Source organism: Lissotriton vulgaris, chromosome 3_1 (genome assembly GCF_964263255.1).
Source record: "Lissotriton vulgaris chromosome 3_1, aLisVul1.2, whole genome shotgun sequence".
NCBI lineage: Eukaryota > Metazoa > Chordata > Amphibia > Caudata > Salamandridae > Lissotriton > Lissotriton vulgaris.
Window position 1 is genome coordinate 2,022,409,272 of NC_141689.1, and position 15,347 is coordinate 2,022,424,618.

Below are 15,347 nucleotides of genomic sequence, written 5' to 3' on the forward strand. Positions count from 1 at the left end.
ACTGGCTTGAACCAGCAATTCTGGGCCTTGTTCCATCAGAAAAAAGGAGTAAACATCTATATGTCATAAAAAGATCATAACTTAGGTGTCTACTAGGAATGTATGCTCAGACTGTTGTCAAGGAGTCCACAGAGGTTGCGCCAGGGACTAGACATCCCGTTAACAATTAATGAGTTGTCTTGGTTAAATCACAGGCTGTTCTCGATTCGAGAATCGTGAGTTCCATCGTGTTCCCTTGTGTCCAGCCTCTTTAGGCAATCCTCGGCCTGGCTGGGGACTAGCTTCTCTAATATTTTGCTTAAAAAGGGCAGGAAGGATTTTTAATTACAGCCCACCAGCACATTCATATTAGGAGCAGGTACTTCTGGAATGGTCTTTTCAAGGTCTCTCAAAGTTGCATGTGAGCATTAGAGGTCTCATGGATGGCAGTTTCTATACCGGAGAAGGGTAGAATGGATCTGCATTTCGGTTCTAACTAAACAAAGACACAATTTGAACAAAATGTAAGATGGCCATTGTAACACATCTGTCTAAGCTCGATGCACATGTATTGGTCGTGGTAGTCAGGGACGTAGCTATCGACGGTGCAGCAGGTGCACTGGCACCGCAGCCCACGGGTTCAAGGGACACACTGAACGCCAATTAATTATGCATTTTAATACCAAACATGGTCAAAGGGAGCTTATTTGTTGCTTAAATTTAAGGGCCCGTGAAGTTCTTGATATACGCTGATTTTACTGAGGCCATACAAAAACAAATGCCACTTGCATATTTCAGTGCTAAGAACGTGTTAATTACATAATTAAAAAAAACATGCATTTCAAATACAAAAGTCCGAATATGCCCTGTTGCACTCGTGTAACCAGGAGCAGAGCCCCCATTCCCCCCCCCCCCAACCATGCTTAACACTTAGCTCTGAGCTTCAATTCAGAACATGGATTAACTGGGGAAAGGGGACGGTACATTGTTCAATACCGCTGAAGTCAAGTAGGAACAAGCTGCGCGTGGACGGGGTTGCTGCGCGCCTGCTGTGTCGGTTGGTCTCGAGACGGGAGGGGAGGGGGACATTTGATTTCATCAGGTGGGAGCAGGCGGGCGGGCATGCGTCTTACCTGGTCAGGCGGGCGCCGGCGCTCCTCAGCTGCAGCCGCAGGGGCCCGGCCGCGCGCGCTGGCAGGCGCAGGTCCCCTTCATTGAGCCCCGCTGGACGCCCCGCCGCTTAGGTGCACGCCAAATCCAAGAGCCTGCGGTGCACAGAGAGACGGAGGCAGAGTCAGCGAGGGGAAGAATTTCAGCTGCCGCCGCCGCCGCTGCTGCTACTGTTCTACGAGCATTGGAGCTATTTTCAGCCGCAGACGGGGTTTGTCTACAATCAGGATAAAAATGTAAGGCTAAACGGCTCCCCACCCCTCCCCAGCGCCCTGCAACCGGCACAAAATCAGGAAATCCACAGCCCAATAAGTGTGTCCAAGTTCTTGGTTAAAAGGAAAGAGCAGCGGCCGCAGCCGAGGACCAGGAAGTATTAATAGGGCTGCAGCCGGTCCCCGGCGCCAGTGTTGTTCGTGGCAGTCAACGGACAACCCGCTCAGTACTTTCCTGTATGTTTTCAGTGGTTCTGAATGGGCGTCTCCGATATTGGCCAGGCTTTGACTTAATGCCTCTGGGCGCATTCATGCTGCAGTTTGAGGGGCCCCACATTGGTCTTACCTGGCCCCCCCGCATTGCCTATCCGTGCACGCGCATGCTCATGCCCTCTATAGGCTGGATGCCAGTGCCCAATAATCCCCCCGGGCTCCCATAAGATTCCTGCCAGCAGTTTATTTCCAGTTTGCATCTGAATTTCCATCCCCATCCTCGGGCTATTTTCGAACGCGTGCGACTGGACTCTGTTGACAGGGCTCATCGGTCACTGGGGACAGGGCGTCCATTTAGAGGAGGGAAGGAAGGAGTTACCTCAGCCCGCTTCTCAGGAATTAAAAGTGTCAAGCAAATGAACTGCGCCTCCGTGTTGTCATTAAACATAGAGTGGGGGCTAGGCTTGGCATGCGAACCAGTGGAGGTTGCATTTGACAGCAGCATCTACAGGTCAGTGTGATCATTGGCTCTGGCCTCCAGCAGGCCTTGTCATGCGAAACCGCGTCACCGTCTCCAGTCCCATCAATCAATTGCAACAAAATGACTGACCATGGATGTCTCGGTGTACCAAGAAAAAGGACTGCTGGCTGGCAAGCACTACACTCAGAGCAAACTCTCCCCTTGTGCAGCTCCTAGAACACGAGGAGCATGGCATGAGACCCAGCAATGGACTGCTGTATGAATGATTTATTGTGTGTGGACACTGAAGTGAGGGGAAGCAAGGAACTCTCACAATGGTGCCGGCTGAGGCAGTGCATCAAAAAGTGTATACCAGTTCTATTCTGTTGCAGATTCAGTCCATGGTGCTTTTTTATAGGTGATGCACAATTAATAATTCACAAATGTTCAATGGTAGAGGTGTGATGGGATAGGAATTTCCCCTGCGTGGGATATGAAAGTGTCCCCCTGCTCTGATTGCCTAACTGCAGATATATCTGGTATCCCGGATTTCATTTTGACCCTGGTGTCGTGCTAATCTAGCGTGTGTGCAGAGACCTAGGGCCTATTCCTGACAATCTGAGGTCCTGAACCTGTCCTGTGTCTGGAGGACCACACCAAGTATGACCTCATAGCAGGCGCGGCTCGCATCATGAAAAGAGGCGAGGCAGGCAAGGAGGAGGTGGGGGGCCGGGGGGGGGGGGGGAGGTGGTTGGAAAGGGGGACAAGGGAGATCAATGTGAAAAATAAAAAAGAAACGTACCTGCTGCCCTCCATAGCGTTGTGCTCGACTTCTCCGTTCTTCTTCGGAAGGTACAGGCTCCATGCCTGCCTTAGGGCCAATCCTGAAGCTGCTTTTGAAAGAAAGCAGCTTCAGGATTGGCTTGAGCACCCTCAATTTGTGCTCCAGGACAGACCGTGAGCCTGTGCCTGTTCTCTCTGACCCAGCAGCTTTGCTGGATTGGATGGAACTCTGACTGCACATGGTGGTTTGGCATGCCTGAAACGGCGAGCCAAACAGTCATGTCCATTGAAGCGAGTCCACATAACACTCCCCTCAGTGCCTGTCATCACTGTTGCTCAGCCCCCATGACTTGTCAATGGAAAAGGAAACTATAATAAAACCAGTATTAAATTAGTTTTATTTTCCAGGATTTGGCAGGTGCTGGTGGGGAGGTTGGGGGTGGGGGGTGTGGAAGAGGCCCACTCCTCCACCATAGCAGAGGCCCTGCCTCTGCCTGTCTTCTACATAAAATTTATCCTGGCAAGGCCCCTCAGTATTTGAGATCTCTAATTCATCCGTACCTTCCCTCCCGCACTCTTCGTTCATCCAATCAACATAAACTTCAGATCCCTAGGACGAAGAGAGCCAGAATGGGTGGTCGATCTTTTGCTTTTCTGGCACCATCCCTGTGGAACTCTCTCCCTCTGTCTATTCGGATTGAACCCAATTATCTAAAGTTCCGAAGAGATGTAAAAACTTGGCTTTTCGATCAATAATCTATGCGACTGTACACCTTCCTTGCTGGTTTAGCGCCGGGAAACCTCCGGGTAGCTGTGCGCTCTATAAAATTAAATATAAATAAATAAAATAAATAAATAGTGGACAGAGGGCTACTCCCCCTGTCCTGGGAATAGTACACTGCATTTTTGATACTGAAAGTGTGATAACTTTGTATGTGTGTTAATGAAATGAAATTTGATTTGTAGAGCGCATGGCTGCCCGAAAGCGTCCCAGCGCTTGCTTAGGGAACCCGTCCTGGTATTCCCCTGCGAGATAACCCATTACTGGGCATCCCCAAGGTGAAAGCCAGGCATTCCTCTGCGAGGGGCCATTGTGGAGATTAAGCAAGCTATTGCCCAGAGTTACAGAGTGGGACTCCATGATTGGAATAGGCACCGAGGCGAGAATTGTCAGGTCCGGGGAAATTTGAGCCCAAGACCTGCCGAGGCGGGGAATTGAACCCTGGTCCAGGCCAGACCTCTGCATCAGGGTCTGCCGCTCCAACCACTTGAGCCACACTTCTCCAATAATGAGACTGTATGTAGCCTACAGGCCCCTCTTGTGTAAGGTTCTGCTATTATGTGTATGTCCAGAACCTTGCTCTGGTACCCTGTGTGTATGTAGAGTGTGTGTATGGTGCGCTTGTAACACATGAAGCACATGTGCAGTACTATTTATCTGAGTTTCAGTGAGCCTGGGTACTGAAACTAGTAGGATCCATTTTGGATACCCCCGGTTCGCTACAGCGAATGAAGGAGGATAAAGACAACTTCTCCGAACAGTGAAGACTACTGCCTGCATTCTTGTGACTGGAAAGTGGCGATCCTGACACTAAGGAGATTGAAAACATGCCTACCTTTAGAAATGCCCGGAGGACTTTTCTTAGCAGGAGGCAGGCAGGCAGCTGATTAGTTCTCCATGAGTATGGCCATTCGGTTGATGGTATTGGTAAAATGTCAGATTGCAGTTTCTATTGTGTTGGATGAGGAAGTTCCTAGCTCAGGCATGCCCTTCTGATTATCCCCGATTATTACTTCAAAGAGGCTGATGACAGTCAGTTGCAGAAACTTCACACTAGATCGTGTCTGTGTTGTGGGTGTGCGGTTTAGAGATGACCCCACTGCTACATCGTATGAACAGTGTCATGCTACATATTGGTTTTGTCTAGATAGCAGTATGAGAAAGACACTTGAAAGGAGAACGTTCTGAAGTTGGAGACAGGGAATACAAATCCTCTGTATAGAAAATGTATATAAAAGTGAGACCCACACCACCCTCCTTTGTTCCTATTCCAAGCCTTTCATGAGCAAGGAAGGGAGTGCGCCGCAGAGTACTAAAAGGTCTGTTCTGTGAACAGGGCTGGTGTCTGCTTTACAGCCGATCTTACAGAAGTGAGGGGACATCACCAGCAGTCTACACTCTGCTGGAGGCATTGAGGGCCTGACTGCCTGCTAAGTGAAGGAGTTTGCCTGGCAGTGCAGGAAGGAAGTCTGTTGAGAAGGAGAAGCTCAACAGGTCATCGGGCTGAAGAGCTCAGAGTATGGTGACTACCTTTGAGCAAAGCCAGGAGCCCCCTGTGCTGAAGAGAGCCCCCTGTGCTGAAGAGAGCCACCCCCCTGATCGCGCAGACAAGATTCCTGGAGGAAACTGCTTCGAGCATTTGTGGCTGAATTTGCCTGATCGAGGCTGCCACTCGATGCATCAACCTGATCAGGCAGTAGTGACTACACTGGCCCAATCAGGGCTAGAACTGTTGAGGTGACTGCGCTTGCACAATTTGGGCTGCAGGGCTAGGCACACACACCTGCTCAGCTTCAGGATACCCTCACTTTACAAATACACATATTTGCCATGGGGACTGGAGCAGCCAAATCGGGGCTACAGCTGCAGTAGTGACTGCACTGACTGAGTAAGTGTCTGCGCTCGAGTCGACCGTATAGCCCCATAGGGGCAAACTCTCATCCCATCTGTGCTTTACCCTGTGCATAGCTGCAGGGGCGGCCTTACGCATGTGCAAGCTGTGCACCTGCACAGGGCCGCCAAACTCCAGGGGCCACCACGCCAATATATATCCTTAATATAATAATCCTCTGAGGATGGATACTTATTTGCGTGGCGGCCCCTGGCAGGGATTTGGCGGCCTCCGGCTCTGTTCCACTTCCAAACACCCTGACCCCCCCCTCTTCACTGGCCTCCGCACTCCGCCCCGCCCGGACCCCCTCTTCCGGGGCCCCCTACTTACGCTTATGGCCCAGGGCCGCCATGAGCCTAGAGCCGCCCCTGATAGCTGTTAGCGCTGCTGCTCACGGTTGAACTGAATTGGGCAGCTGCATGTATAGAAATGTGGGACACACCTGGCCTCCTTGGCATTCACTGACGGTGTCTTTGCTCCCTGCAGGCTTCCACCTGTGGAAAATATTGAGGCCTCCAGATGTGCCCGGGAGGAGTGTGAGAGAAGAAACATGTTTCACACTACACCACTAGGTGTAAGAACCCTGAGAAACATAAATAATTAAGTGCACATTTGACTTGTGGTGGAATGGACACTCACCTGCGCCTGATTTATGCTACTGTCCTAACCGTAGGGTAGATGGTGTAATGGGTATTTAGGGGATAAGTATCAAGCGGCCACTCAGGGGAGATTAGGTCAAAGGAAATCAGTGGAAGTTATGCCACAAGTGGATATTCACAACCAGGATCACTGCAGTGAACACTGGATTGAACTGAATTTACTACTGCTGTGTGAGTAAAAGCATTTTTTCTTAAAAAGACAAGCATTGGGCTGGTTGTTTAAGTTATTGTGTCTGTTGATTGATTGTTGAGCTAATGCAGCCCTACCAACCTTCCGAGAAGCCTGTGACTGCAAATCATAGCTAGACTGAGAGTTAAGTGTGAAAATAGTTCAGTTTCAGTTTATTGTTTATTGTTATTAGTTAATAAAAACCGTCACAATACAAGTTAAATACATATGAAAAATATCCGCTTTTTTAAAAATAATCAATTTTCGTAAAACATTGATAAATATTGGTGCAACACAAAGTAATATCATGGGTTTCTGAAAATAGAACGTTATAAAAATGCATTCAATTCATAATCGTAGGTACACTTCACCAGTTTGTTAGTGTAGGATATGCTTCTGTAAGAAAAGACGAAAATTCCTCAGTTCTAGATTTCATCATCCTGCTATTGTTTTATCATCATATCAATATCTTATAGTCTTGCGTCTGGACAGGATCCTTGTGCTGTTGAATACTACTTACAATTCTGTTTTACGGCTTTGTCATGAGATTGTAAAAACTTCAGAAGTTTACAATTAAGCTGGGGGTCTGTGAAAGAGTTGCACTTGGCCAAGTTTGCAAAACCACAGTAGGAAAGATCCTAGGAGAACAGTGGACAACGGCCTCACTCACCGTAGGTGGGGCCCACTAGCCCCTCTCTGTCACATGGCCCCCAAAAGGAGTCTGACAAAGTTCCTGAGCTTAGTGTGCTCAGTGCAATGCAAATACATTAATAGTCCAGAGCAATTATATACATATACTTCCGTAAAAATCACAGGTACAAAGAAGTTTTAATTAAGATATACAACGGAAAACACATGAAAATGGGCAGTTTAGCTACACAAACCATAACTCACATCCAGCCGTGAAAACCATAACTACCACCTAAAGAGGCTATCTATGACCTAACAATATTTGTACCAATAAATAACCAGACTTATAGCAATGTAATTGATAAGGTCTTTGACGAGGAGGTGTGTAATGCAGCCAATTATGCAATAATGGTATATGTAACATCATGTTTTAGGTAATGAGGGAAAGGTATGACTTTAATAGCAGAGGAGTGAGTTATCATGTGGTTACATAACTATAGCAGGATTTTTGTTTTGTTTTATTGAGTAGAAATAAATTCACTTCAACTGGAATATATGAGTTCTTTAAAACATATGTTAATTTGTTATGACGGAAGAAACCATACCTTAACTAAAAATACTTTTTAGCCAATTGTCAGGTTTTTAAATTGGCATTGAAGTATAACTTTACTCAAAAAGGTTGCTCTTTGTGGTTTGGTGTAAATCTGTTCGGAGCGTTTGACATATTACCACTGGGGCCTGGTCTCATTGTCAGAGAGAACGATGGCACTCTAGACTAGGGAATCTCGACAGTGAGGAAGGCATAAACCTTTGAACCGTTCTGAGGCATATTTCGGTGGATGCTAACAGCCAGATGTGATCCCTGGTTATTTCCTTGGCCTGTGTTGTAGGTCAGTCAGAACTGAGCAAATCTTACTCTGGCAGACTGCCGCTTTGACAAAGGGCAGTGCAGAGGAGAGAGCACTTCAAAGGAAAAGACACCCATAACCCATATTTTAAAGAATCAGACAATAATTCACATTTGTGTCAGGAGTTAAAGGTGGGACATTATACCCACAAGTTGTTCAACAAAGCTGTTCATCCCTATAAAAGAGGATTGCTTAAACTTCTAGCTGCTGGAATGAGGACTAGGTACCAAGGTCTGCAAGTCTCCCTGCTGGGCGAGAGACGATCACCCAAGAAGTCAAGATCACTTTCCTTGAGCTTGGAGAAGCACCATTCTGCTTGCCGGCCTAGACCAGGGGACTCTAAGGAGGAGGAGAGTGGTTGGAGGCTCACTGGGTGTCCTGGAAAGTGTATCTTCATGAAGTAGTGCAAGATGCCTGTCTGGGATCTCTGCAGGAGTGTGGGCTGCCCCCTTGATCTTGTTGCCAAGTAAACATCTCTCATGTCACCAGGAAGGGGCCCCCATGAAGTGCGGGCTGGCACTCATGTGAGGGCCAAAATAGGCGACTCCCATGTGAACCAGAAGCGGGAGACCACTGTGAAGTGTTGACTGTCACCCATGTGTGTGCAAACAGCTCACGACACCAGTGTGAACAGGAAGGATGGCCACTGTGAAGGCAAGGCTGACGCCTGTGCACAGATCAAGGTCCATGACACCCCCCCCCATCCCAGTGTGACCAGAAGCGGAGCCACCATAAGTCCGGCTATTGCCCTGGTTCGCCATGTTGAAGAAGCCAGGAGGAACACTCACTGATCGCTGCATGAGCCGGGCGAGGACGGTCAACACAGACGCCATCTGACGACTGAGCAGGCCAATGTGTCATTGTGGAATGACCTCAAGAAGTCGTGGGCTCTCTGTGTCGGAAGACTGAAGCTCAAAACAGAGTGCCCTGGTCCTCCTGGGATTGACAGCAGCCATCAGTTCAGGTAAAACTGTTCCAGGTTATTCAGCCTGCTGGGAACTTGCACAAACCTAGCATCTAAACGATGCTAGCATTGATTCTTAAAGCAAAATATCAACTTTTTATTTAGGACTATTGTGGCCTGCATCTGGGAGTTGCCTAAAGTACAGAAAGGGAAATAACCAACCTGACTGGACGGCACAGAGGGACTTCAGGGATTCTGTCTGGGATGGCACTAGCACACTGACTTTAAGAGGATGTGGGGATTGTTTAGTGTGTTGTGTTGATCCTATGCTTTGTGCGATCACATTTAAATACTTCTATTTTCATAAAAGCAAGTATTTGGATGGACAATCACCTTTGCTACCATGGAGAATCAAGCACCCATTGTAGACTGGGCCATGGGCCACCAGGAGTAAAAGCACTCAACCCCCATGGCTGAGCCCAGTAACTCCTGCTTGCCCTGTGGCCCTCTGAAAGGGGTTCCGACAGTGGCTTGACAGTGTTGACACCTTCATATATATATATATTTTTTTTGTTTAAGAAATTTTTATTTGGTTTTAAAGAAACACAATACAACGCCTTACAGTAGTATAAATGGAAATCATAACAATATAAAACATAAGGCATAAGTGGAAGGAGAAGTAAAATAGAACCTTCATATATTTTAACCATTTAAAATTGTGAATACCAAAATCACTATTTCTTCCAATCTCATTTTAATTATTTGACAAATGTGATTAGCTAATAAAGGGGATTACATTTCTTTCCACCCACTTTAAAGTTGTGATTTTGGACTAAATCATAATTTTTGCACTGTGGAAAAAAAAATTCCAGAGCAAAGTGGGAACAGTGCGAGAGGTGGCTGTTCCAGCAACGTGCTGAGGGGCACTCAAAGGCAAGAAAATTGTGACAAAAATATTGGAAAAAACACAAGTTTGCTATAGTAAAATTGTGATTTTCATCATAATCATGTAGTCATCATTTTAAGTCTGTGAAAAAACAGAACTATTTTGTCAAAATATATTTCAATTCTGCAAAACAATGCTAGAGCTGAGAAAAGTCCCAGTTAAGATGCATAGGCAAGTGCTGCAGGTCTGTGCAGAAGTTAGCTACCTATGGCAGGTCGAACGCGGGGCATAGTTAAGGGTTAGCACTATGGTCAACCACCTCTACATGGCGGGTTAATGAAGTGCACCATAGAAAACCCTAGTTTTTTTTCAGTGACATAGGAAGTCACTGGAAAAAAAACCCAGTTAAAGGATAGTTATAATTCGCTGAATGCAAACCTAGAAATCCCCTGTTATCTCCAGTTATAGTATGCAGTGCGCACCATAACTCACACTGCCATCCATGCTCAATACACCACATGCCAATGTCAAAAGAAGGAAAATCTGACTACCAAACAAAAATGCCAGGCTATATAGCTGTCACGATCCATTATAAGGTGTTTCTGGCCCTTCTTCAACAATGGCAGACTTTCAGCTCGTTTCCCTTCAAAATCTGAAAGTGCTATCTCATTATGTAAATCTGGATCCCATTTGGATCCATGTCCTCCGTCTGTTCTCAGAAAAACTATTGAGGATTGTAGGATCTTGCAGGGCTTGTTCGGCGGCCTGACCATCAAGCACTTTGAGCAGTGTAAACTCGAATTCGGCATTCTTGATAAACTTCAACATCAGTATTTCCAGCTGGGCCCTATCCCTCCCCTAATACCGCGGGTGCCACTTGGTCCCTTACACCCTTCAAGACCTTGGTGAGAGGCTTTTATGGATCTTGGGATTTCATCTCCAAACCGTACAGTGTTCAACAGCAGTCTGGCATACTCCCCCATCATCCTTATCAAGCTAAATGGGAACTGGATAGTCCTCTGGGCATCTCCCAGAAACAGTGGGAAGTCCTATGGTAAGAGATCCCTAAAACCCACAGAAGCATTTCACAGCAAGAATCGGCATGTAAACTCCTGCTACAGTGGTACTACACCGGTACACCCCATGTTCCCCGCACCCACAGCTACTCGTTGGAGATTTGGCACGCTGGTCGGCGTTTTCCAATATATTTGGTGGTTGTGCCCTTCCATCACAATTTTTTGGAAGGAAATCCTGGGCCATTTTAAAAACACACTGGGGTTCCCCATATCAGCAGAATACTGCATGATCATTCTAGGGATATGCCCGATTACACTGAAGGCAGCGACCCATGTGGACTGGTACCTGGTCCGCCACATGATGGGAGCAGCGAAGCAACTTATAGTCCTGGCCTGGAATACTACAGCTGCCCCCCCTGTGGCGACTTGGTTCACAAAGCTCTGGCACACCTTAGCTATAGAGCAAATGTCACATAAGACGTTATCTGAAAAGAAATTCACTCGCCTCTGGCAGTCTCAGATCGATTATATGTCTTGAATGGAATACCTTTGTTTCCGGGCACCTAGACTCCAAGTCCTCTACTTGTTTGACTGACAGCTTCCTGTGGCAGCACAGTAGCAACCCTGACACTAATCGGCAGCAGCGGGGGCATTTCTCTACCCCCCTCGTGGTCCCCTCCCCTATTCCCTTTACCCCCTACAGGTCTTAAATACCTGCTGGCACCGTTCTACTTCCCACTCAGCTGGAGGTTCCCTGTTCCATGGTTTTAGTTTTCTTTTTACATTGTTGGGCACATTGGCCCTTATCTAGGCTCTGCCGGGCAGAGCCTGATCACTTTCCCTCAATCACTTCCTCATGCCAATGAAAACTACCTTCCGGGTGGAAAGGAGGTACTTTCTAGCGAGCCTGGCCCTCATGTTCACAAGCCAGTCAGCATAGACATGGTAGTCTATTCCCAATACCCCTGCATGTAATCTCCATAGTGTCCCCCAGCATTTTCCCCAGAAGTGTCTCCTCTCCTTTTGGCCTCTTTGGCAGTCACTTGCTTAGCTATTTACACTCTTTCTCTATGTGGCAACTTACGAGCAGCGTAATGCAAATGTATGTTTTCAGCTGTCTTTGCACCGACACCGATATCGTGCAGTTTATGCTAAGTTACTGTACTATTTATTGAAAGGGAAATAGAATTTGTGCAAAAATAAATAAAACCCAAAGAGCTCATCAATCCTGTTGTGAATCGTATTCTAAACACCTCTATTACTCTGGTAGTGATGCCAGAGCCCTGGAAACTGGCCGCTGTTACACCCTTACTGAAAACATCAAACCGGTTTTCCAATTTTAGATCTATACCTACCTCCATGCTCTTGCTAAAATGTTAGAGAAATTAGTTAATGAACAATTCATGTATTTGCTTGAAAATCCTAATACTCTTCATCTCTCACAATCGGGTTTAAAGCCCATGCACTCCACGGAATTTGCCCGGCTGAAGTGTCAGAAACAATAAAAGTCTTGTTGGATAAAGGTCAGAATGCTGTGCTAATCCTTTTGGTCTTGTCAGCAGTGTTCAACACAGTGTCGTACACAGTACTCCTTCAGCAGCTGGGTAAAATTGGCATCCGTGGCCAAGCATGGTCCTGGTTCAAGTCTTTTCTCACTGATAGAAGGCAGGTGGTGTCCATTGGGCAGATTACTTCGGAAGAGAAATCCCTGAGGCATGGGGTTCCACAGGGCTCCTCATTTAGCCCAACATTTTTCAAGATGTAAATATCCTCTGATTTTCTGGATTGACTCCTTTGGTATTTCCACTACCCTATGCCGATGATACCTAAATGATCTGGTCTCTTGACTGAAATTCTTTTGGTTCTGAACTAAATTTAAAGAATTGTTTCATTAGTATCTTCCACTGAGTGGAATGTAACCATCTAAAGCGCAATGTGGCTAAGACAGAGATACTTCTGTTTGGGTAAACACAATAGGTTTTCCTCTCAGGATTAGTGATCAAACAGTCTTATGCCCCCACCGCCTCCACTGGAGGTCGCCAGGAATTTAGGAGTCAAATCTTATTGTGCTCTTTCTTTTTGATCTCAAGTCTTATCAGTCTATTCTCTGATTAAGTATTTTAAATTGTTTTTTGAATTCCTTCCACTTGCAGCGAGGAAAAAATAAGTCCTAGAGCTTATTACCTCGAGGCTGGATTACTGTAAGAGCCCCTACCTAGGGACTACTAAGCAGTTACTATACAAGCATCAAATGGCCCAAAATTCAGCGGTAAATCTGGTCCTTAAGCTCCCAGCAAATGTTCTGTCTCTCAGGGGCTTGCACTGGCTTCCAGCCAACAAGCTGGTTCTGTTTAAATCTCAGTCTTTGTTGTCCAGAGCTTTTCATTCAACATGCCGTAAATACCTCTCAGATCCTTTCATGCATCACAAAACCCAAAAGACTCTTAGACCCGCCGACATAAACGCATTACTAATCCCTAGTTTCAAGCATAAAACGAGAAGTGGAAAATATTTTACCTCATTAGCTTCTAAGGCCTGAAGCCATCTCCCCTGTTCATTGAGATTTGCGAAAAATGAATCGGTCTTTCAGAAATGCCCAAAAACCTGGCTCTTTTTGGCCACTGATGGTCTTTGTAGATGATTGATTTAATGATCTACGGCTATGGTCTTTGGCTCCCTTTGGAGGCCGCTCCACAAGTTGTACCGTTGTCAGTGAGTGGGTTTGTGTCTGACCTGGTGACAGTATGCACGGTTCCAACCAGGATTCAATTCTGTGGCTTTCTGGTTGACACAGAAATCTGCAGTCATTGCATTGACCAGTAGAGGTTTCATAAACTAAGATATTGTATTTTCCTCCGATTAGATTAGCTTTAGTTTATTTTTCATTTGAAATGTACACTATTTTAGATGCAGTTACCAGAAGGTGAAAGACCAACAAAATAGTTACAGAATAATTTGTTATTTTTAACCACACCCTTGATCCCGCCCAACGCTCACTGACCCCACCTCCATTGCACTCAAAATCACGGGTCCCAAATTTTGTGGTAAATAAGTGAAGGTCAAGGGAAATACTCTGCCTGCATAGTCAGGCAAAGTTTGGAATTTCTGACTGTCAGGAAGAAGGGTAAAGATTCCAGACTTTTCGCGAGGCTTTGGTTTGTTTCACCGGACCTGTTCCCTGCCACCAAGTGTCTTGCCCAACATAGATGGAACTTTAGGTTCTTGCGTATTGAGTTCCTCTTCTGCAGCTCAGGACTCTCTTTGGCTGGACTGGTATTGGGAAAACACAATAGATGGCGTTCTGCCTCTGTTTCATTACCTTCTCTGCTGCCAGAACAGCCACAGGAATTTCTGTCCACAGGGAGTAGGAGAACATGTGCCCATGAGTGGCTAGAGAGCTTGACGCTTAAGACCCTGCATTGCAGCAAAAGTATTTCTTCTGTCTCCCTTTTTTCCTCCTAGTACTGTAAAATGTAATCAGTGTTGCGTATTACAAAACTAAATAATGCTGCTCTCTGTTAAACTCATCATGTATGCACACCCCGGTTTGGTAAGAAATTTGTCTAACCACTTATCCAAAATCAAGTTCACTCTCCAAAGAAAAGTGATTCAATTTGTAGATTTTTTACCTGAAAAATCAATCCGCAAACATCATTTTTGACATCGCGGGCTCCTACAATACCAACTTGGGATTTGCGCTTGCACAACAAATCCAGGCACATGGGTAAGAATTCTTCTCCTTCATAACACTGGCAAACAGTAAAATCTTTATTACTAGCACTGGTCATACACATCACAAGCAAGGAAGATATTTTCAACGCTGCGTGCCACAGTTCTCTGTCCCTCACCCTCACCCACACACAGCATATTCCTTTCTAAGTAAGAGCATCATGCACACTGATGTAACAAACACTGCATAGACATCTCTCTCATGATCACAAAGAACACATGCCTTTTCCTCACAATAATCATACACACAAAAAAAGACACAATATTCCATATTCACTTTCCTTATATAAAACACACTGGAAAACACAGCTAGGCAACCAGGAATATTACATCTATACATCAGCATAGTCCAACACTTTACAACTTCCAACACCAAATCAAGAAGAAAATCCACTATTCCCTCCACCATCTCAAATAGACAACATGTTTCTGGCACTCTCCCTTCTTCCCTACAGCAATTCCACAACAACTTTATACAACATCAGCACATCACCTCCTTGTACCAGTTCAATACTCCTCAATATTTTTTGACAGTCGGTACCCCTTGCACTCGTTTCCGCCTTTTTCTCCATGTACAGAATCATGGTTTGCCAAGGACATTTGCTCACTGAAAACTAGGATGAGGAAACTCATACACAAATGGTTGCAGTATTTTCCCAATTGTTGTCAATCTACAAACGAAGCAATTAAATACCCACCAGTGTGAAAATATCATCTACTCGATACAGCCCCACCTCCAAAGATTGACACACACAATCAATAACTTAATCTCCACACCATATACCCTCATCTCTTCCCTTTCACTCAGCCAATAACTTCTGATTCAGAATACTTTGTTTACTGCCACTCATCCCTCTGATTTTATGTATACTATCCCCAACCCGACTGTTCTTCTTTCGGTTTTCTTTATTTCTTCTCCCATAGAGTTCATCATCATACTCCGATTCACTAACTGTT

The 15,347-nt window shown here is 45.8% G+C and overlaps 1 protein-coding gene across 23 annotated transcripts in view; it reads right to left on the reverse strand.

Annotated features, from left to right (window-relative positions):
* LOC147728754 (sorbin and SH3 domain-containing protein 2-like) overlaps positions 1-15,347 on the reverse strand; it is a 643,768-nt gene that overhangs the window by 563,439 nt on the left and 64,982 nt on the right. For 6 of the 23 annotated variants that reach the window (XM_086962511.1, XM_086962516.1, XM_086962524.1 and 3 more), the window contains exon 2: positions 1,113-1,244. The exons of the other annotated variants lie outside the window; for them this stretch is intronic. The gene's annotated coding sequence lies outside the window, so the exon portion shown is untranslated. The remainder of the gene's footprint in view (positions 1-1,112; positions 1,245-15,347) is intronic. 23 annotated transcript variants of the gene reach the window in all.